Raw genomic sequence first — 27597 nt, 5'->3', positions numbered from 1 at the left:
GGGGTGAGAGGGGGGTTAAGTGTGGGTTGTGGGGCGTGTGTCACCAGAGCTGCGACTCGGTCTGGGCGGCCTTTTGTGCAATGAAGCAAAACGGTTGACGCTTTTTTTTTTGCTCGTTTCTTTGCACGCTGCTTCGTTTGTTTCTTCTCTGAAACTGCGATTCCATGCAATCCATGCACCCTCCCCTCCGCGACTCTCCCATGCCAGCAGCACTGCACCCATGCAATGCATAAAGTCGCTTTACTTTGTCTTCTCCACCCACTAGCTTGCTCTCCCTCTCTCTCTTTCTCGTCTGTGTAGAGTTTCATCCTTTATTGACTCCCCCGTGAGCCCCGTTTACATCGTTTGTGCCAATGACAATTTCATAGGCATCATCGATTTAAAGCTGTCAAATGCACTGCGCCTTATAATATTTCAATCAAGTGAAAACGTTTACGGACGTGCATGTGAAGTGAAGTGCTGGAAAATCGAGATTCTTGCATCTGAATTGCGATCGTGCGATCGTGTCATTAGTTTGAAATACACTCGAACTTTCAAAAAGTGTTAGCTAATGCTAATGCTCTCGCTCAGCGAGAATTAATTCACGATCTGGCCACGATTATAAAAGGCATATGAAACTTGTTTTCGTCTGCAAAAGCAGAAAGATCTGTGAAAATCACATAATTCTACAAGAGTTTCAAATGTACTTTCAAGATACTTTCGCTTAGTCTATGTAGGGAATGGAACTCAGGAAAATTGACGCCAGTCATTTTTGTTAAGAAGAGGAATAAGTTATGATACCAGAAATAAAACATTTGGAACTTGTGCTGCATTTCTCAATAATTAGTTCTTCTATAATTAGTTTAAGAAAGGTAATACTCTTATTGTTAGAGTCTACTGAAGCATGATCTGATATTTCTCGACCCCAGGCGCCGTGGCAACTTCAGATTGATCAGTAAAGATCACAAAGATCGCATAAGTCCGCTGTCCAGTTCAGTGGAGCTGGTGTTATCGATCAGTAAACGGGTATCAGTGATCGCTGTAAATCGATCTGGCTATTATTGGACGATCTGCAGCATGAGGCAGAGTGCGATCACTCTAGAGAAGCACAGGTGATCACTTAGGTCATCAGCTTGTTGCTATCTGCTTACTGAAAGATACGTATCTGGCTTTTAGGCATTGACCTCAAACTGAAATATTTCATAGTCTCTTGTGGCAACTGCCCAATTACCGAACACTGAATGTGGTCCAAACGATGGGTAAGCCAACCAATTGGCATGAGGTTATGATGTTTTTTTTTCTTTCTGTTTGGTATGTTATATTTTGAGGGGTTTAATTAACGCACGACCCAAGGCTTGAATGGCCAAAATATCGTGTGTGCTTTGACCCAAGCAATATACCAAAAATGTGGCTGATACCAATAGAAAACCCATCTGTAGCACCAATTAAAAACAAAAGGCAAACGCACGGCCATTCATTCGTGCTCTTTTATTTGGTTTTTGTGTTTCTTTTGGCCACCCACAGGTACAACTATGCAAAGATACATATGTATCTGATGACGATGGATACATGTATAGTTGGGTATTGCACAAGCGTCTGTTGTTTTAACATAATCATCATGATGATCAAGTGTATCTGCTTCTGCTTCTGCTTCGTAATTATCATCAACGTCATTATTATCGTCATTATCATCAGTATATTCATCTTCAACTAGTTCATTTTCTTCGACAATCTTTTCGCAGTCATAAAAGAAACTTTTACTTTTTCATTGCAAATAATGCAAAATAATTGGAGGAGCAAACAATGCAGAGTTGTTGTTGTTGTTGTTGTTGTTGTTGTTAACTGTTGTGTTACCATTGTTGTTGCTGTTGTAGGCACGACCCAAAACGTTTAATTTGCGTGCAACAACAAAGAAAAGAAGAAGAAGAAGAGAAGGCAACTGCAATTGCCAATTCGATTTTTGCAATGTAAAATTGTAAATAAACCAACCGCAACGTGCAACCAAAGCTTAAATAACTTGCCACCCCTCCGCAACAACATGCCTCATGCTGCACTATCCTCGCACAACTCATTGGCCAGAGCAGGCAGCATTTGGCCAACAACAATGAGCCATAACCCAGACGGCGAAGACGAAGCGCTGCCAGCTCCGTGCAACTCATTGGGGCACTCCTCTATGGCTTGACTGTGCCGCACGTTTGTGGCCGCGTTGCAAGTTAGCGCTCCTGCCGGCGAAATGTCAAAGTGACAAGCTTTTTATTTACACAACACGCTGCAGGGGCATGGACAGCGGCAAAGGCAGCGGCAGAGGTGAGCCGCATAAATGGCAGCGCTCGCCACATAGACAATCGAAAGACGGCAGCTACTACGTAATTTGCAAAAGGCAGAGGCGGTCACCTTGCCGGTTCAGGAAACTAATCGACAACAATTATCGATGTGTGGGAAAACAATGCAAATCGATAAAAGGGCCAACTGATGGCCCTTATATGCAACTATAAGTTGTGCAGTATAACATCTTGGCTGAACTCTTTTTGAAATCAATCGATAATAGATACAAGCTGATCGATATCAGTCATCGATTGTCTACATTTAACTATCGATCAACAATAGCGGTCCTTTACTATATGCCGACCCTCAAAGTGAAGTATTTTGAGTGTGCAATTGCTAAATTCCTATCGAAATTAATCGAAATGCGATTAAATTCATCGATATGCTGATTTTAATAGTTGTTGCAGTACATGCTCTATAAAGCTAGTGTGTGCACGTCCCTCTTTCCATTGTGAAGTATTTTAAAGCTGCCTTCTATCGATAACAAAGCGATAAGCTATCGATTTCGTATATAGCTAATTTGTAAAACGGTTAATTGCATATCAAATATCGACTTTTGTGTTTTGACTTACAATCAAATTGTTTTAAGATTTTCTACTGACGACAATAAGTTATATATAAGTAATTGCTCACAATTTGTTGGCCTAACTATCGAAAACGATATTTATTGTTATCGATAGTTTGTAATGTATTCATGACACCGTAAAGTATAGATATTCTTGATCAGAATCAGCAGCTGGATCGATTTGGCTATGGTAATCAGTTCGTGTGTAAAAACGCGTCGATCTTTAAAACTATAAGGTCTAGAAAGAGACTTTCTAGTGGACGAAAACATCGACTTTATTTCAAATGTGTCGATAATGATAACTATCGATATCGACCTAATGTTCTATAACACAGCGGGCACACCCCGACTTCTGGCAACAGACTTTCTTTGATAAATACAAATTTTTAAGCAATTTTCATAAAAAGTGCTTTACTTTAAGCTCGAATCTGATCAAAAGCTCCCGTTATGCCATTCCGCTCTGCTTGACCGTCCCCCACTGCTCGAGGCACACAACCGAAATATTTTTACTGCACAACAGCTAAGCGGCTTATCAGCAGCGGCAGCGGCAGGCGGCGGGCGGCGGGCGGCAGCGTTAAACGCAACTGCAGCCAAAAGGCAAACAGAGCGAACCGGGGCAAACCGTGGCGAACCGGGTCGTGGTGGTAGCCCGACGAGCGGAGGGGGGTACGGCGAGTTGCCCACTGGGCAGCTAAAGAATAAAACAACGACGCAGAGTGGCCAAAGGGGCGGGGCACAGCGGACGGCGGGCGGCCCACATGCTCTTAACATTAATTTAACGTTTTGTATATGCCGCCAACAACAACATATATATATATGTATATATATATATATATATATAGAGAAAGAGAGAGAGCGAGAGAGGAAGAGACAATGTCAGCGCTTTTTGTCCAGCTCCTTCTCCGGCTGTAGCTGTATGTTGTATCTGTGTGTGCGCTTGTAGCTACAAGATGTTTGTTTGCCTTGCTTATGAATAATTTGCATTGGACGTTTGTCAACGACACAACGCGACGGAGAAGAAGCTGAGCTGTGCGACTTAAAAGCTAGAACTGAGGCCCATTTTCCACTTTTTGAGCCCCACAATACCCATTGAACAATTAATGAAAAGAGGGTATCATAGTTGTGGGCATTCACACAAGGAACCAATGTTTAGGCTTGAGGTTCGGTTCGAGAGTCTGGTTTGCCACATCCATGAGCCAGGTTCTAGAGCCTTGGTTCGTCACAGGTGGAACAGTTCAATTGGTTATTACAGGGTATCTACCTGTCGTGCACTTCGGACTACATGTGCGAGGCAGCGCCACTGGCTTCTGGTTTCAATTTGATTCAGCTGCGGCTGCGTTTTGCGGCTAAGAATTGTGCCTTTTAGCTGACTCTTGTTGGATATGGGATTTTGGTTTTGATAAATCGCTTTGAAATTTATTCTCGCCCCCTCATCAGCTAACCGACTGGCTGACCAACTGACTGACTGGTCGCCCGAGCTGCAGACGGAGCTCGGTAATGTGGAACGTTTTGGCCAAGCGTCTGGCTGGTCATTTGTCTGGCTAACAGTTTAGCGCCTGCCACGCCCACAGCTGGACAAATGTTGCAATGTCAACCGGTTCAGAATCAGGTTAAATAAGTGGCCCCCCTTTCCCCGCTCCATTCTGGACTCGGCCCACATTGGACACACACATGTGGTCAGCTTTTCAATTGCCAGGTCTGGTTTACTGTTATTTGTATCTGCAACTCTTGATAAGGGCAACTGCGCGTTGGCCTTTGATTTGCCTATAATTATGTACATTGCTGAAATGCTTGGTAGTAGACGTCGTGGATGGAGGAGGGGAGGAAATGGTAGGTGGAGGTGCATAGCAAAAAGATTGACATCAATTAAACAGCTTGTAAATAGGGCGCTTCTGCGAAATTTGTCTTCAATAACAGGTTACATCATGATTTAAACGACAGCGGTCCATGAAGCCACATTCCCCCAACCGCCTAACCAGCCCCACCCACTTTCCCCAAAGCATCCATTGGCACATCAACTAAATCGCCTACGCATGCTGCATGACAACAGATACAATATCTCAAAGATATTTTGCTTAGCCCCAAACGGCAAATAAGGAATATCTATCAATGGGAAAGAAAAGAAAAACGAAAAAAAAACACTTTGACGAATTGTAAATGCCCTTGCAAATGTATCTGATGTTGCTTATGTGGCTCTTAAAAAGTACTTAAATAATACAGGGAAATAAAGTGTGATTATTTCAATCGATATAGAAACTGGCATATAATATAGGCAAGTGAAGGGTTTCGATCGACTCAGTTCACAACTTATCGGAAATAACACTTATATATATATCTATAGCATGTTACAAGACGTGTGAACAAATCAATAATACCCGTTGCAAGCGTATCAAAGGGCAAGACGACAGTCAGAAAGGCGAACAACGGCAAAAAAAAAGGTTCAAGACAATTTATAACAATTCCTTTTCATTTACATGAACACGGACATGAACCACGCCCCGCTGCTCACTGCCCACTGCCCACTGCCCACTGCCCACTGTCCACTGCCCACTGCCCAACACTGGCACCAAGAAAATTTGCACTATTGAATACTTGATAGCCGATTTTGGCAATAATAAATGTTTCGGCGGTCACCAGGGGCAATAATAAATTGCTTAGCTACTTATGTATTACACACTATATTACACATATTACTATGATTGTCTTCTTCTTCCGGTCTCCTTTTTCTTTATTATTATTGAAAATGTAAATGAATAATACTTGAAAATCGAACGGTCAGGGTTGGCAATGAGGGGTGAGCTGTTGAAGCGGGGCTGGGAGGGGAGCGCAACCCAAGGCCGTCTATGCCCATTGTGTGACCCTTATTCGCTGCCCGATGAACCAAAAAAAAAAAAAAAAAAAAAAAACAAGAAACAAGAAACAACAAAACGAGGAAAAAAATATATAAAAAAGGACTGCGACTCAGCAGTCAAGAAGATAAACAGCCTTTGATTGCGTTTTGCTCTCATTTTTGTGTTTGTTTTTTTTTTTTTTTTTGTTCTTCGGGTTTCGGGTTTCGCTGCTCTCGTTATCGTTTTTTTTGTCGTTCAGCTGCGCCCTCGGGATCGCCCCTTGTCAATGTAATTGCATAAGTGTAAAACGGTAAACATAACTATATCTATATGTATTGTGGGAACAGAGGGCAGCGCATTCATATGGATCTGTTGCCACATTTATTTCGTATATGAACTGTTCAAATTGCTTGCAATTGTGTGCAACAATTAGTTTGACTTGGTTTGGTTTGGATGAAGAAAATGGAGTTTGGTCTGCCTTATTCTAGCAAGAGTTTTTTTTTTTTTTTTGATGAAATCTATTTTCTAAAAGCGCTCTTTTTCATGAAGCTAAGCTTAGAGAGCGAGGCGTCAGCTGGTAGTGGAATGTATTGTTATCGATAACAGATAACCGTTTTATTTATAGGCGAATTTGTTATATTTGATCTTTTGTTTCATTCAACTGTCATGCAGACAAATTAGAAATGTACATGAAAATTGGATATATTTGCATTGAGCTCTTTATATCAATATGATAAAATATATAACTATATGATATAATGATTGCAAAATATGATTATAAATTCATATAACTAATGCCCTCATATTTGATTCTCTGTCTCGCTCTCAACTATCGCTTAGCATAGGAACTATTCCTCGTTAATTGGCAAACTATTTATTAATATATATACTTATTTTTACAGTGTTCTCGCTTATCATTTACCGTTTATCTCGCGTCCCATTCAATCGAAATCACCCAAATACAAAATTCGTGTTGTCAATGAATTTTTTTTTAGTATTTATTTACAGTCTCGAAAACTTATCAAAGTGTTGGCTATTAATGAATTTCCAGCTCTGTCTCGCTCACTCACTCACCATTCGTATTTGTATGGGACAGGGTGACAAGAGTAGAGCTAGAAAAACTAGTTTTAACACAATGTCATCGCATTACTTTCCTCTCTCGCCCCCTCCCCCACCACTCTCACACTCTCTGACACTGTCACTGGCTGCTAATCCGAGTGTATAGCATGTAAACTGTTATCGCTTATCGCTCGCCACTTATCGTTTATCGCTTCTCTCTCACTCGCACCATTTCGATCTCTTGCTCAATTCTGTGCCCGAAATTCATGTCGAAAAAGGAAAGTTGCGTTAATTTCTATATATGTATGTATATATGTACATATCTATTTATTAAACCTATTAGTTGCTCGTTATTAGTTGCTCTCATTGTTGTTTTTGTTTTTGTTGTTGCTTTATTGCTTTTAGTGGCTTGCATTTTAAATGCCGTTAACTGTTGTTATTGCTTTTTGCCAGTTGACTGCTGAAAGCGCTCACAAAATGCCGCCTAATCAATTTATATTGCCCTCATCCCCCACTTCTCCTGCACCTACTCCTCTTTCTCCTCTTCCTCCTGCTCTTTTCCATCCATTCACATGTGGCGCACTGAATTGCATCCAAACATCGCCTCCCTCTCTCGTTGGTCCCTGCAGCCAGCTGCAGTTTTAATTAAGTGTTTAATTAATGATGATGATGATGATGATGATGCTGATGCTGATGCTGATGATGCTGGGCATCGATGCCATTGCTGTCTGGCCACGTGATGTGGGCACATTGGACAGCCGACAAATGCCAATGAGTTTTGCATATGTGAGTGCAATGGGATTAACTGATGAGATCAGGATAACCACATCTACAAAGTGTGCGTGTGTGTGCCTCCCTGCCTGTGTGTGTGTATGTGTGTGAGCGCGTTAGTGGCTGTCTGAGCGAGTGTGTGTGTGAGAGTGTGCGTGTGTGTGGGTGCGATAATTGACTCGTTTTAGACAGACAAGCAACAATAAATAAAACAAAAACTCTCTTCAAACTTAAATCAGGGCGGCAAATAAAAACTCCGTTCGCGCTTTCAACCAACTCCTTGCCTTCTGGTTCGCTTTGTGAACCTGGCTTTTCCCTAACATGGCTGCTAATGTGGGTTTTTATTTGTACTATTTAAATATCTAAATACATTTGATTGGAGTTGCGCGGCGCTGCGCGGCTCCAAATTTATAACGGAGCTGTGAGTTTTATACGAGTTGGGCTTCAGAAGCTGCTCAAAATTTGTTAAAATTGGTTTATATTGAAAAAGCAAGATCGTTTTAGGGCGTTAAAAGCGATTTACATGCTATATATATATTTTGATCAAATAGTTTTTCTATAAACTTTCGAATGACTTAGCTTTTATGCTGTTCACTTTAGAATATTTTCCTTGTTTCTTCACAGTTAGAAAATGTTGCGTACAAGGGAAAGGCAAATGTTGATAAGTACTCCTCGCTTTTACCTTGGCCTGATGATACATATAAATATACTTGAACTTCTTTTTTGGCTGATTGACAGCTAATTTCTCCGCCCAATTTTCAGCTCATTGCTGTTTTCTGTTTACAACACACTGGCCGTCAACCTTGCCACACATTTTCGACTTAATTTTCAGCTGCATTAAAAGCAAATGCAATTTTCACTTTTCATATCCATACATATATAGACTTGCAAACGCCCATGGCTCAGTGGTTGTCAGACTGACTGACTGACTGACTGACTGGGCCAGCTTATAGTCAGTTTTGTGTGTCTGTGTGTGTTGTTTGTTCACTTGTTTGTTTGTTTGTTTGTTTGTTTGTCTGTTTGTGTGTTTTTCGGCGCTGTTTGCTTTCTGTGCGCACGCTCTGCTCGCAAACATTGCGCATACGCCGCATTGGCAAAAGTAAAATCAAAAGTCGGCATCTGCTGCGTGCGCGCGTGTGTTGTGAGTGTGTGTAAAAATTGTGAAAAGCGTATCTGGAGCAGAAAATGTAATGTGTCTGTGCCCCGCCGGCAAGCCAACTGTACTCCTTAGCCCAGCCCGCCACCCGCCTTTGTGATGTAGTGGGTAAACATACATACATACATGTACACATATGTGCATAAAATTTCATTAAATTAATGTTTTTTCTTTCTACATTTAAATCAAATAGTTTTTTCTTTCTTTGCAATTAACCAAGCTGCGCACATCGTTCACGTGATAGCCGCACAGACTTACCAAAAAGAGAGAGCTTCAGAGGGTGTGTGAGAGAGAGAGAGAGAGAGGGGGAGACCGGTTCCGGCCCATTGCAAAGCCTGATAAGATTTGGCTGGCAGCTCTCAAGTAGCTGTGTTTTTTACGCTAAGCAAATAGATAACATGTTTTTCATGTGTGTCTTTTATCAGCGATGGCCGAAACGGTAGCACGCAGGCAAACAGTGAATTAAACAGTAAACGCACCTGTTGATTTACCACTAGACGATTATGTTTTGATCAATTACCGTAATATCTGGGGTTTTCCATGTACTCTTTTGAAGGGTCTCTTAAATTTGTCACAAAGTCTGAAGACAACGTCTTCGATTACAAGAAGAATATATAGTCTAGATTGAAATCATCAGACACATTGGCCAGATCGGGACACTATATCATATAGCTGCCATAGCAGGTATCGTTTAGAATTTAGTTTTTGTGTGAACAACTCTTGTGTTTTCTCTCCAATCTCTTAACCAAAGGCAGTTAATAGATTCCTCTTCAAACATCGAACTATATACAATATTATGATATAGATCTGCCGCAGGAAAGATCAGTCGAGAATGGATTAAAAAAGTGCATCACACATTTGTCATCAGTACATGAGAGTATCTCATATTTAGCGATCTGTGGATTCTAGTGTTCTTATATATATTTTGTTGTTTGCTGTCAAGATTTTTTGGTGTCAAGTTCTGCGATAAAATCTCCACAAATTAAGGAAACTAAAAACCCTTGTGGAAAATAACCAAGCAGATAAGCGAGATGGGTTTACCTAATGAATAATCGTCGAGTTGGAGACTAGAAATGGGTCAACAATTTTTTAAATATAAATATTATATATACAAATATGTATTTATCAACAATTCAACTTGGTTTTGCTTGAGTTTCAGAACTGAAACCTCGCTCTCGTCTGGCGCAGAATTTGAGCCAATAATTGGCATCTAATTGTAGTCAGGCAATCTTTAATAATTGCCGCAATTTGACATATTTATCTCAAAGATGACTTGTGCTAAGACACATGTAAAAACTATCGCTTGTCTTTTGTTTTACAGATCGTTGTGGGAACTCGGCAATATATAAATAATTTTATATATATATATAAAGGCACACGGCATTAACAGTAACAACAATAACGCAACAAGTCAACAAGTTGCAGACGTGGCTAATTGCAAGTAAGTCGTCAAATGTAATTTCTTTATAAAAGTAGATTGTATGTACCCACTCTACATATATATATATATATATATATATATAGTATTGTATACTAATATACACAAGATAGACATCAGGGGCTAGCCAGTGCTGGCCGTGCTGGCCGTACTGGCTGTGCTGGGGTATTGGTGCTTGGCCGCTTTTGTTAGGAAAATGGGCAAGGCCGGTTGGCGCGCCGGTTGGGGGCAGGCGTCGTGAAAATTTTGCCTTCGCCAACACTTCATGTAAATCGCATAACACGACAGCCAAGGCGATGGCGATGGCGACAGCTTGCTTGACTAGCTCAAAGTCCAACAACAATAGCAACAACAACAAATGAACAACAATAACAACTGCAACGACAACGACAACGGCAAGTCGTCTAACTTGTCAGATCGCGTGCCAAGAAATAATACTGAAGAAAAATCGTGTTACTTAGGCCTGGGCCCAGCCAACAGCAGCTTCAGCACTTTATGGCTAATAATCATAACAACTGCAACAACAATGAGCAACAATTGCAGTGAGAACAACAACAGCAACAACTGCAATACCTCCTTTAACTGCTGTCTTCCCCTCCAGCCCTTTAGCTTGCTTCTTTTTTTGTGTCATGCGCCTGCGTGCCGTCTGATTAGCGTGCACTGAGAAATTCACTTGAAGGGTGTTCGCCCTCACCCCTCAAACCAACTTTTGTATGCTACCCAACACTGGCTGCTCGCCACAGCGCCTACTTCATTGACGACATCAAATTACGGCGCTTGACATTGCCTCAGTTTCGCGGCGCATCCGTTCCGTCATGCCAATGAACCGACTAATGCGGCAAATTAATCCAACTTAAGTAGATATTGACGGAGGCCAAGGAGATTCGTATCGAAATTGTATTTGACAGTGGGTATTTCATACATCTCTTTCTCTCTCTCTCTCTCGCTCGCCCTTTTTATTTCGGTCTCTCTCTCGCTTGCACTACTGAAGTGGTTGTTCCATATATCTCTCTCTATCTAACTCGCTCCTTCGGCCTCTCTCTCTCTCACTTGTGCTCTCTTCCTCTGTATCTCTCTCGCTTACTTCTTTCTCTCTTACTACCTTTTCTCTCGCACTTGCGCTCCCTCTTTCTCTCTCTCGTTTTCTCTTTCTCTATCTAGCTTTCTCTTGCACTCTTAAAATTTTTTTTTCCATACATCACCTAATTCAAAATAGATTTCTTTCTCTCTTTTCCTCTTTCGCGTACTCTCTTTTTTAGCAGAAACGTTTCACTGGCTGCGACTTTTTGCTAATAATTTAGCAATTGAATTTAAGCATTAAGCTCTAGCTGATCTGCTTTACTATTAAATCAAATTAACTTTGCTTAGGCAGAGACGTTTCTAAAAATCCTTGACCACAAGTATGCTAAGTGTTTAACCAACGTCAAGGTCTTGTTCATAGGATTATCTATACAGAAAAACACCAGAATTCATTGACATTAAATAGTAGTAAAAAAAAAAAAAAAAAAAAAAAAAAACAAAATGAAGCAAAGTAAATATTGAACATATCAAGTACAAATCAAATCTAATACCAAGTTTGTTGAAAAATGTCAGACCCAGAGCCTATAATTTTAAAGGTGCGTGACTGCAATTATGCGGATGACGAGTGGCACGCAGCCAACTAATGGGCTATTAAGTGTTTACGAATAATTGATACGTGTACTTCTAAAAAGAAACGAGCACAGCCCCCTTAATAGAGGAGGATGTGCGCAGTACGAGAATTAATCAATATTTATGCATGATTAAGCTTAACATACAAAATATTTAGCTAACGCTCCATCAAAATTTGAAAAAATAGTTAGAGCTAGAACCTTGGGCTTTGGTATACACACAGTTTTCAAGTGTCTAAAAGCGGATCAGACCATAAGCACCGAAGCTAATCAAGAATTCGATTTGCCATGCATAGTGTGGGGGGTCAGGCAGAAAAGATGCATATCGCTGCACAAAGTGCGTATGTGCTTAATGAATCGATTTTTTTAAGTGCTTAAGTCGATTTTCCTTTTATAATTTTTGCATAGCTAATGAGCTTTTCAATGCATGCGACTTAATCGATCAAACTTTTTGTGTCATTTCCCACAACTTTACTCAAATAAATGCCAGAGGAATGTTAAGCGAGGATTTAAAACCTGCCGCAACCACTATTGATAACTAATTAGACTCATGGCCACGCCCACACCCACAGGGACGCCCATGCGTTTGCGTAAATCGTAAACGCACAAACCGCGTGCGGCTCTAAGCCTAAGCCCCATTTAAGCCCTCCAGAGCCCTACAGCTGTGCCAGCTACTCCAGACCCGCCAAAAAACTATTGCCGCCCCATACGTGCTGTGCTACGCCCGTGAATTTCGCATTGCCTGCTGCTGCTGCTGCTTTTTCTTCTTAGTCGTTTTGCCACCTGCGTCTGAGCTGTTGCCAGTCAACCAAAAAACCATTCAAAAATCCCCAAAACAACTTGCAACAAACGAGCTGCGTTGCGGCTCGCAGACAACATGCTAATTAAAAGCTACTTTTGCCAGCCGCATTAATATACACACACACACACACACACACACACACACAACAAACACACACGCACACTCGTGTTGCTGTTGTTGCGCTGTCTGCATTGCCGGCGGATTAATGAACATTTACGAGGCGGGCCGCAACACGGACACACAACACAGGACAGCAAGTGCCTGCTCCTGGCATAAAAGCAATCGACTGCCTTCTTCCTCGTTGATGTCGCTGAATGACAACAATTTGCATTTGTTTCATTTGAAATGTGTATATAGGCATAGTATATATCAGGCAGGTTGTGGTCGATGGGCGTGGCATTGGTTGGGTTGGATTGGGCTGGATTGGGCTGGATGAGCTGCCTGTCTGGGAGCCCTTAAACCGCAGACACGAGGCGCGCAGCGGGCGTTCTGCTCACGGGTTGCACGTGGCATGTGCCACGTGGGGCGGGGGGAAGTCTGCCTTGGGGCGTCATTAAAAATGTCTTGATGGGTTTGCGGCTTTGATTTAAATGCGTTGTTGTCCTTGCTGTTAGCCTTGTTGTTGTATCTGACAGCCAGACATGGCAGGACATCGACAGCTGCTTTGCTTACGTGGATTGCTGCATATCGCCTGCGCCTCTCAAATAATAATTTACTTAAATCTCAACGAGATTCATCACGTTAACTGATACAAATAATTCAGGATTGATATTATTTATTCCTATAGGCCCATTGTCACCGGGCACTTGCTTTACAACTTTAAAAAGTATTTTTCTCCTCTCCTTTTAAACTTCATTTTTATAGAGCTTGTAAGGGGATTTTTTTTTTTTTTTTAGCATACAATGTGTAACGCATAAAACGCATCAGCTATCTTTTTATATACTTGAGTCGATATTGATCTATGGTTAGGATTTAGGCCTATCAGAAGAATCAGTCTAGAGATCACTTCTGGTACGAAAATGAAAGACTTCCAGATGCTCCACACAGATGACTAAAATCTTATTTAAATTGAAATATCTATTTGATAGCTTAACAGAAAAAATCGCTTTAATATCTTAAACTCGGCAATCTTATATTCTTCCGCTATTATCCCAGAAATGCCCGCAAAATCATATCAAATTGGAAAACAATATGATATGAAACCCATTGGAAGTCTTTCAAGCAGCTCTGAGCCAAATGCTAGCAAGCGTATGTCTTCTTCGGCGTGCCTAGATATGTGCTTTCGTGTCCTTTTTTTTTTTATGGGAGAAAGTGTTAAGTGTTAAAGTTGAACGTGGCGGTCCTTGCATATTTCTTGCTCGTCGGCCGCATTCGTCTCTGTCCTCGCATTGTGCAGTTGAACTTTTTGACAGTCATAAATTTGCGTCCAACATGGATTCGACAGCAAAACTAAGAAGCCAAGCTGGCAGCCAAGAAATATTTGCTTTTCCTTATACCTTGCCATTCTTATTTTATTTTATAATATCTTTTGTATTTTTCTTCTCTATTCTCTCTGTTTGTTTCGCGCATAACTTTTGCACTATGTGTGCGCCTGCAAAGGAGGCAAGTTAAAGTTCCGAATTTTTTAAGCGGAATAGAAACTTACTCTATATATGTAGCCCCATTGATTGTGGACTTGAACCCGACCAACTAAAATCCTTTTTGATTGGTTTGTTGTCTAATGTTGTCAAAAAGAAAATTGAAACTTTCTCGACAAAAGATTGCAACAGCTCAAAAGCTGCGCTTCTGTCTGCATTGGAACAAACAACTTTTGTGGTTTATTCATATGGAAAAAGAAGAGCTAAAAGGTGTTCAGGTTTTCTTTTCGTCTATGCTCCTGGCAAAGTTCATGTTAGTTAACATGTACATTCCTTTGTTTAGCTTTTTAACTGCCTGTCAATGAAATGTCATCGGCTAATGGGCTGATTGGCAAATTTTTAAGCTAGTGAGAGAAATGTTTCTGATTTTTTTTTCCTTTTTCAAGATATATCTTTAAGAAGCAGCTCAATGTACGGGAGCACATGAAGTTCTTCTTCTGGCAATTACAAAGGGCCGGCAACAAAGACTTTTGCTATGGAAATGTCTTTTAGCGTTTGAATTGAAAGCCAATTCAATGGAAACTCTTTGGTTACCTTTTTGCCTCACTGTTGCTCAGTGGTTGCGGCGCCACCTACAGCTGTCCCTTTCGTGGCACATGGTACGTATCATTTATTTAGTCGCTGTTGCTGTTGCTGGTGCTGTTGCCGCAGTTCAAGTTGACTCGAGTCGTCTCAAGTCGACTCCACTCCACTCTCGATTCCTTGCCGGTGCTTCCTTAATACGTTTAAAAATAAGTACACAAGGCGTCCCATGAATAGACGACTCGACGGACGTCGACAGCGACGTGGCTCAACTTGAGCGTACAATGTACCCCTGCAAGTACTATATCTTTGACTGCATTATAGTTGTTGCTATTGTGGCCGTTGTTCTTGTTTTTGTTGTAGTTGTTGCAATGGCATTGACTGCTTGAGCAATTGGAACGCATCAGGATTGAGAAGCGACAGCACAGCAGACACAGACAGAGAGCAGCTTAACAAAGACGAGTGCAAAATGTTGAATCAACTAGTGTTCTATTCAGTCAGCCTTCCCATTTATGTTTCTGGCAAGAGCTTGTAGAAGTACCCGACAAATGGTATTTAAACATAAGATTAATCCTTCAGAAGCTTTTAGAAATTCAAAACCTTCACGCTTAAAGGAAAATAATTCAATTTCCAAGCTCCCGAAAGCTTACCGCCGAAGCTATTTTTTATTAAAATGCTTTAAAAATGCTAAATCAAATGTTTTAAAGGCACATAAAAGCTTTGAGTGTAGCTAATTGGCCACACTTTAAAAATGCACTGCACGAATTACTTTTTATTGCAGTGTAATTCTTGTTCAATTTCAAACGGCGACTGTTTGAGGTTCAGATGAAAATATTATGAAGTTTAACGTGCAAGCTTTTTCAAGCAATTGAAATTGCAAGCTTCGCTTCTGCTGATTAATTGAATGATGAAGCACGTACTTTATCGGTCTATGCTCTGCTTACAGTAATTACATGCACACTTAAGCTCCTTTCGAATTTCGTAAACAGTTGCATCTGCAACTGATTCGCGCAAGTCCACGAATATGGTATATTATTCAGTGTCCACATGGAATCAATATTTGTTTATGCCCCAATGGCATAAAACTTTTGATACAAACGATCGGCAATGAATGCCACAGTGTGAAGCACACAATTGCATGTCGGGCTATAAATGTTGTTCCTGCTGTTGTTGCTATTCCTGTGGCTATGGCTGCAATTGTGGCTGCCACTGTGACTATGAGTGGAACACAACCGGTCTCTCTTCTCCCCGGGTGTGACTATGGGACAACAATAGCACCGCAAACGTTTAAATAATCAATGAATGTTTTCTGTCTCTACAGCCGGGTGGGTGTGCTTGTGTGCGTGCGTGTGTACTGCCCAAAAACTGAAACTGGCAACCGGACAGGTGAATCCTACATTCGGTTCAGTTGATTGGTCTCCCGTATAAGCGCAGTTCATTACTCATTTGTTATTATTTGCTTAGTGGCCGTTGGCACATAAAGTTTCCCACACACAGGACACACCCGACAGACACACGCACACACACGATATACACATCATGGCAAATCATCAAATTGACATTAAAAATGCTCATCAGTTTGTTATTTTGACTTGAATGTGCAATAGAAACCCATGCCAGTATTCGACTCGACTCGACTCGAACCCGAGACTTGACGTTGATGCCACTTAAGCGCATTTCCTCAACACACCCACAAAGTAGGTGTGGGTGTCTGTATGTGTGAGTGCGGCTCAACATTGCAGCTTACTTACGAGCGCAAGTGCGAGCATGAGCATGAGCATGAGTATGAGTATGACTATGAGTATGGTATGAGTATGTGCATAAGTATGAGCATGAGCATGAATCACAAATACAGGTGCGAGTACTTTTCCATTTTAATGGCCTATACTCTGCATACTATAACCTTGTCAGTAAATTTGTAACACCTGCATGAAGATATCCTAGAAAACATGTCCCTAAGATATTTAAAATATTGTTAATAAATGACTAGTTATCAGTCGAAAATTGATTGAAGTAAAAAGTGAAAGTAGTAAAAAGGCCGTTTGGTGAACTTTTACACTGTATTCCACCAATTTTCCACAGTCAGGAGTGGAATTTATCAAAACCACGCCTCCGCGTGGATCTTGGAATTTCGACTGTGCTTGATAAATCAATCAGTCAATCAAATGGCTCAGTCAGTCGAAAATTAAGTACATATTAAGAGTAGAAAGTTATGTGCATGTGAGAGCATTTAATCTTCGGCAAATCCCAAGTAAAGTTTTCATTCTTCTTAACAGTTGCAACATTTGCACAGTTGCCCCTTTCAAACGGCAGGGCTGCAGTCGGTTTGGCAAACGTCATTTTTATTGTTAACACTTTGTTTTTTTTTTTTTCCAAGTCTTTCCGGTTGTGTCAAGAGGTGGGTGGGTCGAGGCAAGAAGGGGCTATAAATTCAATGGGATTTTCAGTTGCAAGTGAGTGTGCAGCAGAGGCAGCGCTTAAAGCCACATTGTTGCAATATGAAATCGAATGGAACATGGAGCACGAAACATTATGCTGACCTATTAAGCTGCATGCTGTAATGAGCCGGGCAATTGCCACCTAAACGAGGCAACGAAGCGCTTGCCTACTTTGCAGCGCAACAAAATGTCCAAAAACTGGCTGATGTAAATAATAATAAAACGCAAAGGCTAAGGGCATGGAGCAGGGCGGGGCAGGGCAGCGTATTATTTTTGCCACTTGGCTGCTGCAACTGCCAACTGTGACTCGATTATAATGATAAAATCTAATTAAAAAAGTTAAACCTAAGATGTCAACTTAATTTGCGAATGCCGTCTGCGCTATCACGCAGCTATCGTTAGCATCTTTGCTCAGACAGTTTCAGCTTTAGCTTTAACTTTGGCTTTGGCTTTGGCTTTGGCAACGTCTTCTGACTTGGGCTTCTTGTTGAATGCCCCCAGAACAAACCCGTTCGACAGCCGTTTGCCATTTCACTTTCTTTTCGCCTCGTTTGTCTGCGTGTCGGGCTGTCTGTGTGTCTGTCTGTCAGCACAAACATCCTAATTACCAAGTTTTTGCCCAAGTCTTGGCTCTCATCGGACTCGGGCCCAGACGCAGATCCATTGGGGGACCCGCCATTCATTGGGGGCATGGCTCGTTGGGTCACTCGAGCGTCAGTCGCCCTACTTTACATGTTTTGATGTCGTCTCCGTCGTCTTCATCGTCGCTGTCGACTAATTACGTTTGCGCCCATGGACAAGCGTCACCTAATGACCCAAAGCTGCCAACAATGAGAGGCCCCAATGGCAGAAAGAAAGAAAACTTTTGCTTTGTACTTTACGCACATTCATTTTTTTTTTTTGCGTCTTCTTTTTTTGACCTGCAACTTGGCCAAGTGCAAATGAGTTGTGCGTGCGACATGCCCCCGGGCACATTTCTAATGACCTTCATTACATTGAGTGGTTTGCCTTGCCACCCTAACCCCGACCCCCTATCCCCAACCGAACCCAAGCACTTGACTCTCGCTGGCCAAACAAAAGGCAGCGCAATGCAGAAATGAATTGGCAGCACCCAAGTTCTCACTATGATCCTGCCACAGGATTGGGCTCTAGAGTTGTCAAGGGAAGGGAGCTTGCGGAGTGTTTGTCTCTACGCACGAACGCCTCGGCCAAAGAAATTGTAACGAGGCCTGAATGTAACTAAGTAGTTGCCAGCGCAGTTTTGCAGTCAACGTTTCGATTCATTCCACAGAGTAGTTGCTCTCATTGTCGTTGTTGTTGGCATTGTTGTTGTTGCTGTTTCTGCAGTTTCCGGCTAATAGCTTTGAAATGAGTTTCGCTCTGTGTACCTAGTTCATTTCACTGGTCAGTTGTCGTCGACATCGTCGACGTCGTCTGCCACGTTGTTTGTCTCATAATGCAAAGTTCATTAAAAAAATAATGTAGACAGACAGACAACATTAGCGGTCAGATAGTTTCGTGAAGCTATCTGTAAGTACTATATTGTTGTGTATACAAGTAAATAACATTAAATATAAAGTGCCATTAAATTACATATTCAAGCTGAATAAAAGAGAATCCGGCTTCCAATTTGAGCCAAATTTATGCATTTATTATGCCAAAGCTTATAATTGCCAGGGCTGTTAGAAAAAAATTAGGCTGATGGTTTATAGTTAAATATGATATGGTTAAATACCATACTTATAAATTATAATTATTTTGAAAAGCATATAATAAAATAATTAACAGCACTGCATTGTATTTATTAGCAGTTGTACCAAAAAATGCGTTTGATACTCGATACTTTTGTGTTGTGACTGATTATATATTCAGTTAAATTCATCAAAAGCTGCGACACAGTCTATACTAAAGCCTTTTAATGGAGCAACGTGTTCTACCTTTAAATAAAACACATGAAAATATTATCTTTGTATTATGTTCCCTTTTTTTTTTACGGATTATTTACGCGGCCAAACTCACAAACCACAATTAGCAAAAAAAAAGTTGCAATATTCTTTGTTGTAATCGATTCATTGGAAACTTCTGCAACTTGTAGAGATTATAATATTCATATCTATAACTCAAAATGCATTTGAACGTTTTTAAAATTCTTATTTACAGTTACAGTTTCGAGTCGCAGATCAAAGCTTAACAATGCCGAAAGTTCGAGATTTGTCAGTTATAAGAAACGTCTGAATATTGCGAACAATCTTCATGTTTCTCATGCTCATCATACCAAACTCTCATTTTCCCTTGCATTCAGTTAAATTTTGAGTGGAGCTTCGGCTTTCGAATAATGTTGCCTGTGGAAATGTGAAAACGTGAAAAGGTGAAATGCAAATGTCATTTACAGAGCACATTGCTCATACGCCGTGTGAATGTCCAGTTGCTCTCGTTGCTCTTGCCACCTCTTGTCTTTTGCCCAGTCTGTCCGTTTGTCTGTTTGTCTCACTATCTCGCTCTCTTCACGCTCCTATGGCGACTATTGCTCGCTCTTTGTTTTATTGGACGTGCTGTTGTGCTGGCTGCTCCATTCTCTGGGTGCTGCTGGTGCTGCTGGTGCTGATGCTGCATCCTTTGGCCCAGGTCCATTTCGGAGCGGCGACCACTTTTCGTGGTCGTTTGAAGTTTTTATCCTTATTTATCTTCATAAAATATTCATGCACTTTGCTTTCGGCTACTTTATATGTGTGTGCGTTCTATCTGTGTGTGCGTGTGTGTGTTGTGCGAGTGTTTGATGGTGTATGCGCCAGTAAAACCACTTGAAGTGTAGTGCTCAGCACTCTCCGTGAGCACTTCCAGGTGACCCGGTCAGCTGGGATTGAAGCTCTTCTGCCCGAGCTGCTGCTCGACTGCTGCTCGACTGCTGCTTTGGCTGCTGCTTTTCAATTAAAAATTGTTTTTCACTACATTTGAGTTGATTGATTTTTAATTGATTGCAATTGAGTAAAAGCAGGTCGAGACAAAGAGTGTGCGAGCTTTTAAGCGCACACATACGCACACACACACACACACACACACATACTAATACAGACACAAACGAAAAACCTTTCAAGAGGCACCCACGCCTTTGAATAAGTTTTTGCCGCAATGCTTATACATTATTGACGAAGCATTTGGCCAGCGACGAGGAACGTGGTGGCATCTACCGCAATATTCCACTCATCGCACCCATTCCCACGAATCTATCTATATACATTCCTAGCCGCATGCCCCTATAGCTCTCAACTTAACCGAATGCAAATTGCATGGGTCACGTCTGCGGCTTTACTGTCTCATAAATTCTTAACAAGGATTTGGGCCATTTGTGTAGCAAATACAAAAAATCCCTATATTAGAATACAATGAATGGAAAATTTGTAAATAAAAATTAGAACTAAAACGAAATGTTGTTAAGTGAATTTTAATTTGCCAAAACAAAAAACGACATGTGCCCTGCTTGGGTCTGGGGTGTCAATGAGGCTTCGAAGCATATTGGTTTGGGTTGGGACCTCAGCACCGGATGTGCACAAGGGCTGCAACAGCGGCAGACTTGTTCAAACTTTGTGGAAAAAAAAGTAAACCCAAAAGGAGCAGCGTTAAAAGACTCGAGCAATGGGGCGCCAGGCTACTGTCAAAAGGTAGCACGGCTCCCCTCTGCCCAGTCTGTTTGGCCAACCCTTTCTGATGAAATATTAGCAACAAGCTGGCAAAATTGAAGTTAAACAAACAAAGTAATAACAGCCATCGGCTGCCACAAAAAGGCACAACAGCTAAGCAGGGCTTCCCCTCGGCTGGCATAGCTCGCATATCATTTATACGGCGGCCATGCCGCAGGCTTAACATTTTTTATACCCTCAATCCATTGCGAATGTGTAAAAGAAGGTATATAGGTTTTGAGCTAGAGACTTAATATATTAATTATATATTCTCTTATACCATACACAAAACTAATTTTTTATTTTATTTCTATATCTCGTCAGACAACAAAGTGATCAATATGAGACTTGTGAGACATGGTTTTTTAAGCATAACTCGAGAACTATAAGATCTATAAACACCAAATTTGGTATACAATTATTAGCTTTTGTATTTAATTCTCTCTCGAGTGAGTTCTTGTGCAATTTGCTTGAGTCCAGGGTATTTCTCAGTCGTGCACTCCCAACTAGAGCCTTCTTCCACCCAAATGATTCTTAATGTTCATTTTCAGCATATTTTTTCTTTTATATTGTCGCTATAAATAGCGTATTTTTTGTTTTAGCTAATTGTAATGCCAAACTTGGAACAGCGTTTTCTTTAATTTACAATTTAAACATTACCTGAGGCGGTTCCGATAAAGGCGCGTTTGCCATCTTTTAAGATACTTTTGTGAACTCAGGTCTTAAATTCAATAGTTGTTAATGTTGTTGTTCCTATTAATGCCCTCTTGCAAAAGATTGTCAATTGTGTATATATACAACCTTGCTGCGCTCTTTTGCACATTTTGACTGATTGATGATCCAAATATTATATGCACGAAAATGTAATTTTATCAGATTACAATTTATACGATCGAATACATAAAGAAAGCTCTCCTTATCTACGTGTATTAAGTTGTTTGTCATGACTGTCTGACTGATCGATAATCAACGCACAGTCCAGACATAAAAAAATCCTGATAATTCCGGTCGACACACATAACTTAATCTTATTTCCAAGTGCTGACTGATTGACTGTCTAATTGACCGACTAATTGATGATCGACATTAATGGGAAACTAATTTTACATGCAATGCAAAATAAGCGGGCAAAAATGAAAACTTACATAATTATAATTATAATAAACGGTCTATAAAGCAATGATATTTAGTGCACTCGACTTGAATGAAAATATTCAGGCAAGAATATTTTAGCGGGCATCAGCCCATAAAGAAACAATCTTTAGTGCACTTGTCTTCAATTTTTTTTTGCCGTGTGCACAGTGCGTCAAATATTTGCATTCGTAAACGTAATCTCCCGTCGCTTCGTATGACAGTTTTGTTTTCACTGCCCGACTACACGTGGCGTATGAATGATACGAAGAATGAGTGCGACACTTGGCAACAACTTCAACAAACTGTGCGGAGAAAAAAGAAAAGAACAGCAAAAACCAGCTGTGTGTGTGGGCGTGAGTGTGTGTGTGAATGTCTGTTATGGGTGTTTTGGGGCCTTGGCTGTTGCTGTTACCTGAAATTTATGGCAAAGCTGTCAATATGTGTGTGTCTGTGTGTGTGTGTGTGTGCGTGTGGCCGTGTGCGTATAGTATTCTGATTTTTTTTTCGGTGCCTTTTTGCTTGCCTGAATTATGACAGAGCAGAGCAGCGGCTCAGTGAAAGTGGAAACTGGTTGGGAAGCCCCAATGCTGGTAGCTACGGGCCGATAAGTTAGTAAGGGGGACACATGTCCCTGTTTGTGTCTGTTCCAGCTTCTTGTTGCTGTTGTTGTTCTTGTTGTTAGAAAATTGTTTTTGAAATGGCTAACAAGCTATTAGCAAACAAACAAAGGGCTCTTCATGCTGATGACGATGTGCTTTAGGGGCTGCAGACTAACCAAACTGTATACTGGCATTGGCAGCTGTTGCATGCCATATCCCTCAGCCCTCAGTCTGGTGGAGCGACATTTAAGCGTTGTGCGGAAGCCCTGCTTCTGCTGTATCTTAAGCATCAATCAACAACAATGAGAACAACAATTCATTATCGGGCAAACTGATGTTGTTCTTGCCACACCTAGGCAATGATTTATGATGCAGGCAATGCCAGAGAAATCAAAAATATAGAACGCCATTTAACTTGTTGTCTCTGCTGCGCGGATGAAATCCAAAAAGAAAACAGATAGACGAATGGAAAATGTTATGAAGAAACTGTCAAATCATATCAAGCCATATGTTGCAGCAAATTTAATTCATTTGGCCTGCTGCTAGTTGCGGCAGCTAGTCCATAAATCAAGCTAAAGTCGCTGCATTCGCTTGCCCTTTTGGCTGACTCGCTCCCGCTGAAAAGTAGGCAACATTTTTTTTATTTAGTTCAGACTTTTAGTGTTCTGCTGGAACGCGTTACGCATACGCCGCGTTTGCTAGCTAGCTAAAAAACTGTAAATCGAATCGAATCGGCACCGAAACAAAAATTGAATTCAACTGTGCGTCTGCAAATGCCGCAGAGTTGCGAGCGAGTTGCGTTGTTTGGGGTAACTGTTGCTATTGAAAATTGGAAAAATTGTTGTGCGCAAAAAGGTCCGAGGCACCCACACACACACAGACACACGCGCACACATGAGAGCTGTAAGCACACACAGAGTTGAAGCAACAAACAGGAAAATCAATTAATATTTGCAGTAACAAACACGCCACATAGGGTTACCCTTAGCCCTCAACAAAAATTTAATAAAAATCCAAACAAGCGTCAAGCAACAAAGGCTAAGCAAAAACAACACAAGAGTTAATCTCGTTGCCTCCCCAACAGCCCCATCAAAGCCCCTCCCATATTTACATATGTATGTGTTTGTTCCTGTTGCCTGTGTACGCCTGCACAATCCCTGCCCCCTGCTCCCTGCCCTCACTCGCCACTTATACTTTATTAGCTGCCTGCGTTTGGCTGCTTATTAAAAATCGCAAATGGTTAATGCGGCTACTTGCCCTGACTAAAGCAGAGCGCTGCTGATTATGAGCTTGGCCAGAGCCGAGCGACTAGAGACCGTGTATCCCGCCAAATTTCGGAAAGCTTTTCCCACACAGTAGCGCAACTTTGCGCCACCCTCTGGAGCTCCACCACAATGCTGGCCACACTTGGCTGCTTGCTTATATGGCTTACCTTTTTGGGTGGCCGACAAAACAAATGACAACCCAAATTATTTTGACACCATTACCGAAAATGTTCACCAAACACACTCACACAGACAGAGAGAGAGAGCGCCACACACTCAAGTGGCAGCTAGACTCGATGCGAGGCGAGGCGAGGCGTGGCTGGGGGCGGCAGCTGAGGAGTGGCAGACATGGCAACATATTGTGCCATGTTCTATGCAACAAAAACAAGAAAACACTTGCATGCACACACACACAGGCACACACACACACACAGGCACACACGCTCATGGAAATTGCTGAGGACGTTGCTGCTGATTCTGTATCACTGTCTGTTCGCCTGTCTGTTCCACGCCGCCTCTCCCGCTCTACCCAATCGTTCGTCCTGTCTGCCTGTCAGATTGTCCTTTTGTGGCTCCTGTGCGCGCGCTCCTCTCCTCCCGATGCCCGTCCCTCCCGTCTGCAGCAGTCCACGTGGCCGGCTGGCCGTGTCTGGTCGTGTTGTACGTGCGTCGCGTGCGTTTTCCTGCAAATTGCCAGTTAAAATTTCTGACATGTCAGCAAACGGCGACTCCGACGCCAAATTCACCATGGGAGAAGCCAGCTAGCTTCAAGGATGCACAGAGTTATGAAAACTGAGAGAACGCTTGTCGATAAATGTGGCTATCGATTACATATCGCTGAGCGATAAATGTCGATATCGATAAACTAGTTCTTGCTATAAATGTAAATTAACCTATCGCTTAACGATAAATATTATTATCGTTGATATATCGTTTTACTTAAAATGTGATTTCCGATAACTTATCGCTTGGCGATAAATGCGTGTGTCGATATTTGCTGTTAGCGTTGAAATGAATCGCAATGCAATTATCAATAACTGGGTAAATACAGTTTTTGTAGAAATCAATAGATATGAATTTAATACTCATAAGTTTTGTGCTTATCGATAAAGAAAAACGCATCGAAAAGCATAAAAAATTAGCACATTTAAACGATAGTTGAAAAACGATCATTTAAAATATTGTTTCGATAGGAAACTTTAATGAAGTTTCCTCAATATGCACTTCTAGTGCACAGGCCCCATTGGATCTATATTGAGTGTTACAGGCTCACCCATTGTGCCTGCTCTGCGATGCTATGTGGGCGTGTCTGTGTGTGTGTTTGAGTGTGGATGGATGGATGCTTGCCTTGGTTAAGTGGTAGCTGCTGATGGGCTGCTACTACATCGGCGACGGCGTGGTGCCTGGGCAGGAGATCAACAATGGCACGCTTTGTCATACGAAAAATGGACGACATCCAGCTCGAGACCGGGAAGACGGCAATGGTTCAGAGAGGGGCACAACATATTCAATAGATGTCCTGGGTACTCTGGCTGGCTGCCTAGCTGCCTGTTAACAACTGCGGTGCGCAGGGCGTTGACAAGATTCTAATTGAATGGCAGCTGGCACTGCCCCAGGCATAGCCCCGGCAACATTTTGTATAATATGCGCATGGAATCGGAATCAGAACAGGAGTCTGAGTCGGAGTCGGATATAGGTGTCGCCTGCACTTCGTCAGCTATGACGTGGCTGGCTATCGTTATCTTTGTGACAATGTTAGTTCAATATAACGTATAATTTGAACAAGTTCTCAGCCCACTGGCGGCCTGCCATGGAATGTCGCCCAAGTGGGGTACTCAAGCTCAGCTCAATTGTAATTTATATCGCTCTAATTAAATGCATAATACATAAAGTATTTAGATATGTTAAATATGATTTATGAGCCATTGCCTGCTGCTAAGCTGCCGCTCATTAACTCTTATGTTGCCTTGCCGATTTTCGATAGTTTAGTTATGGTAATGCCGGGCTGCGGGCCGGGCTATAATTGTCAACGCCTGCGTGCGACCTTCTGGCTATAAATATATTATTGAAATTGAAAACTTAACGCTTAACAGCTCACCATAAATATCTATAAAAATAAAAAAAATAACAAAATACGCTACGTACTATGCGATTCAAGGGCATTTTATATAAATTGTACGCGTGCCGCGCGGCATACAAAAAAGGTAAACATTAAAAAAAGAAATAACGTAGAGCTGCATTCCAATTGCTGTTCATAATTGTGGGGGTGAGGGTTAAATGCAAGGATGGCCATTGCTTTGACCTAATGCTCCAACTCTGCCCCGTCCAGTGCCAGCAGCTGCTCAAGTATGCAAAGCACAAGCAAACAAAACCATAAAAAATGAACTGAACAAATATTAAGGCGAAAAGCCGAAAAACCCAAATGACGCGCACAAAATGCCATTGAAATGTCAGTTGGGCCGCGCTTCGAATACGAGTATGTTTTTGGCCATAACGCATTCAAGTATCAATCTGTATGCGGTTCAAGTTGGGTCACTTGCCCGGCTGGCAATTGGAATTGGTTTGATTTTTGAGAATTGAATTTAAAATTGAAATTGAAATTGAAATTGAAATTGGTATTCAAATGGCAGGTTAACTCGAAACACTCAACATTGGCTGTGCGACAACTGACAAGCGGTATACAATTGACAATCGTTGAGTGTTGCTTGATTGAAAGCAGCTGCCAAAATTAGTTGAGATTGCGAGCAACATATGACACTTGGTGGCTAACAGACATTTGGCTAATGGCTCTTGCAATGTTGCCGAGCGCATTAACTCAAGTGGCACTTCAAGTGGCGGCTGCTCTAGTTGAAATCTGAGAGCTGAGTTCACAATATTTGAGTGTCCTTTTTATTATGTTCCTGTCAAAGTTCATGTCCGTTGACTCGACAGTTTAACTTTGAGTGGAAGTTAAATGTTGAATTAAATGCAGTTCAATTGACGAGAGGTTTCCAGTTGCTTGACCAGAACTTAAATGCTCTCATCTTTTATCAAGATTGGTGTTGCCAAATGGGCATTTTAGTAAAAAATGGCAACGCTACAATCTCATCCTGTCCTGAATATAACAACAGGTCATAAGCTGTAGAGAATAATACAAATGCCCAACCAGTTTAACAATGTATTAAAGCAGCCGTTAACTCTGACAGCAACATAGGTTAATGTGGGCACAAATGAGCTCTAGTCCAGGGTATTAAATGCGATTTAAAAGCTTATCTTTCACTCGTTATGCATATCAATAGCTGACATTCGCTATGCTAATGAAGCCCACGAAATCGGCAAGCGTTGAGTTCATGTAAATCTCTCAATTTCACAAATACAAACACATTAGCACTGTGTGCCTTTTCCTGTCAATAGCCCGCGACTTATCACACACCCTTGGAGAAGTCGCTCGCTCAAACACGCTAAACACCGCCAATCCCCCCTCCTCTACGTCCCTTCCACACCCTTGGATATCCATAACAATTTCCCCTGTCGCATTGTTTTTATTGTTGCCTGTCACTTGACTATTTGGTGCGCATTGACAAATGATGCGCGCGCTAGAAAAAATCTCAGCTCAATTCGAGTTGTTCAGAACTCGACGCTAATTTTGTGTGACAAATAATTCCAGCTAGTTGTCAATTCTTATAGATAGATAGTCCTGTTGCCTTGCGCCATATCAAGTGTCGCCTGTCTATTCAATTTGAGCGCCCCGCTGGGGCGAGTCCGCCTTGA

The 27597-nt window shown here is 41.6% G+C and overlaps 1 protein-coding gene across 1 annotated transcript in view; it reads left to right on the top strand.

Annotated features, from left to right (window-relative positions):
* Positions 1-27597, top strand: part of LOC26531876 (uncharacterized) — a 97878-nt gene that overhangs the window by 13596 nt on the left and 56685 nt on the right. Inside the window, exon 2 of the mRNA XM_032439742.2 lies at positions 10008-10127. The gene's annotated coding sequence lies outside the window, so the exon portion shown is untranslated. The remainder of the gene's footprint in view (positions 1-10007; positions 10128-27597) is intronic.

Source organism: Drosophila virilis, chromosome X, assembly GCF_030788295.1.
Source record: "Drosophila virilis strain 15010-1051.87 chromosome X, Dvir_AGI_RSII-ME, whole genome shotgun sequence".
Lineage (NCBI taxonomy): Eukaryota > Metazoa > Arthropoda > Insecta > Diptera > Drosophilidae > Drosophila > Drosophila virilis.
This window is presented reverse-complemented; position numbering and strand designations above follow the sequence as displayed.